A 2,689-nucleotide genomic window follows, 5' to 3' on the forward strand; every position below is an offset into this window, starting at 1 on the left:
GCAATCAGCACACATTGCCCTGCTCTTGCCAAGGGCAGGGCAATATCGTGATGAAGCAAAGTGAGGTTGGAGCAAATTTTCGCTAAGTTAAAATCTGGCCGCTCACAGCATGACCATTCCTACTTCAAAGGGCTATAACTTGAGCTATAGATGTCCGATTGATTTGCTTTCAGTTGCGTTGAAAAGCTGACATTCAGAGCTTTCCAACGATATATAGCAATCCATATTTGGCGTACAATTGAGGCAGGAACGAAAGGCATCTTTAAGGGGCAAAAATAAGCGAAAATAAACCAAAGTGCTTCCACCAAGGCTCGAAGCTGGAGCCTCACTCCAAAGCAAAGTAGCGTTTAATTTTCTGCTCTGCCCTCTTGGAGAGCAGGGCAATGTCGTGCTCTTCTTGAAGAAAATCCAAGAAAAATCAACTCCAAGTGCCACCCATGGGTTTTGAACCAAGCACCTAAGGGGAAGTGGGGAGCACTACACACAACGGAGCTTGCGCGCATCACTTTGACACGGCCCAGGGAAGCATGGCACGCACCATGACAACATTTCCCTGCCCTCCACAAGGGCAGGGAGCATCCTGAATGCCTATCCCACACTTGGCACGCACAATTTCCCTGCTCTGCCCTCCACAAGGGCAGGGCAGCCTCCTGGGAACAACATGGGCCAAAATTCAACCAAAATTTCATTTAAATTCAATTCCTCCAAAATTCAATTCAAATTCCCTTTGAACTCAAATCTTCACCAATTGAACCAAGGCCATCCAAGACCCATCTCTCCTCAAATCCAAAGCAAGCAAAGCCCACATCATCACTCAAAGGCACATGGATAAATTAGATTAGGATTTTTATTTTAATTGTAATTTGTTTTAATTTCATTTTCATTTTCACTTTGAAAAGCCTATATAAAGGCATCACTCTCATTTCAGAAAGGGGGAGATGAAAGAGGAAGAGAGGCTTGCTCCATTAAGGAGTAGTAGTAGAAAGCTCACTTTTACATCTTAACTTGAATTGGAGAATTGAAGGAATTCTGTTTCAATTCTCACCTTGAATTCTCTCTTGTTCTTTTACTGCATAATTCAAAATTCATTTGCTGTTTTAAATCTTCGTCTTCTGCAACTTTAGCTTTTCTATTTTGGATCTTGAATTGAGGTTGAAGAGATCCGTTGATTCAAATTCTGAGAATCATCTTCCACTCTTCCTCTCAATTGCTCTAAGGATTGGTTTTTAATCTTCTCTGCTATTTTTAAACCTCATTTTCTTCTGCAATATATTTTCTGACTGAGCAAAGGAGAATTGAGATCCAGATTTGTTTCCTGAGTTCATTACTCTTCTTGGATCCTCAAATTCTCTTTTAGATTTTACAATTGAGCTAAGTTTCTTTCTGTCTTGTTCTTCAAGAAATTTTTCATTTCTGTTTAAATCTGCTGCACTTATTTCATCTTTTACTTCTCTGCTTGATTGCTCTTTACATTTTCTTGTTGGATTTTAAATTCCCTGCACCCAACCCCTTTACATTTTCTGCAATTTACATTTCTTGTCATTTAAGATTTTGCCAATTTACTTTTCTTGCAATTTAAGTTTCAGCTCATTTACTTTCTGCAATTTAAATTCATTGCAATTTTTACTTTCTGTTGGTTACAATTTCACACAATTCACATAAATGTTAGCTTGACTAAACTAATCACCCACTAAAGTTGCTTGATCCATCAATCCTTGTGGGATCGACCTCACTCTTGTGAGTTATTACTACTTGATGCGACCCGGTACACTTGCCGGTTGGATTTGTGTGTTGGAAATTCATTTCTCCACAAAAACACCATCAATACTCTGTTATTCCCATCTTCACTCCGGCATCTTTGCAGAGCATAGAAATTAAGCTTGGATAGGCCAATCTGGCATCCTTGGAAATCTTGTTTGCTATTTTGTATAGTTCACACGAGATCAGTTGATGGACTTCTACTTCTTTTCCCAGCATGACGCAGTGAATCATCACTGCTCTTTTAACAGTAACTTCAGAACGGTTGCTGGTGGGCAATATAGAACACCCAATGAAATCCAGCCAGCCTCTGGCAGCTGGTTTGAGATCTTCTCTTTTGAGTTGATTTGGGATGCCAGTTGTGCTGGTGGTCCATCTGGCTTCAGGGATGCATATATCCTCTAGAATCTTGTCCAGGCCTTTGTTTACCCTCATCATTCTCCTATTAAAGGAGTCTGGGTCATCTCATTCTCCTATTAAAAGAGTCTGGGTCATCCTTAAGTTGAGGAAGCTTAAAGATCTCCCTGATTTTGTCAGGATGGGTGTGAACAATCTTTCCTCTGACTAAGGTCCGATGATCATAGAGGGCAGCTCTAATTATTCTTTGCCTGTCTGTCTGTCATAGATTTGCATAGAACTACTGAACCATATTCCTTCCCACTTTCGTTTCAGGATTAGCTTGGATTTTCCAGTTCCTGTTTCTAATTTGTTCTTGGATCTCCGGATATTCATCTTCTTTCAGATCAAACTTGACTTTTGGGATCACTGATCTTAGACTCATTATTTTGTAGTAATGTGATGAGCGGATAATTTATACGCTTTTTGGCATTGTTTTTAGTATGTTTTTAGTATGATTTAGTTAGTTTTTAGTATATTTTTAGTAGTTTTTAGTTAAAATTCACTTTTCTGGACTTTACTATGAGTTTGTGTG

The sequence above is a fragment of the Arachis duranensis genome, chromosome 4 (assembly GCF_000817695.3).
Source record: "Arachis duranensis cultivar V14167 chromosome 4, aradu.V14167.gnm2.J7QH, whole genome shotgun sequence".
In the NCBI taxonomy this organism is placed as follows: domain Eukaryota; kingdom Viridiplantae; phylum Streptophyta; class Magnoliopsida; order Fabales; family Fabaceae; genus Arachis; species Arachis duranensis.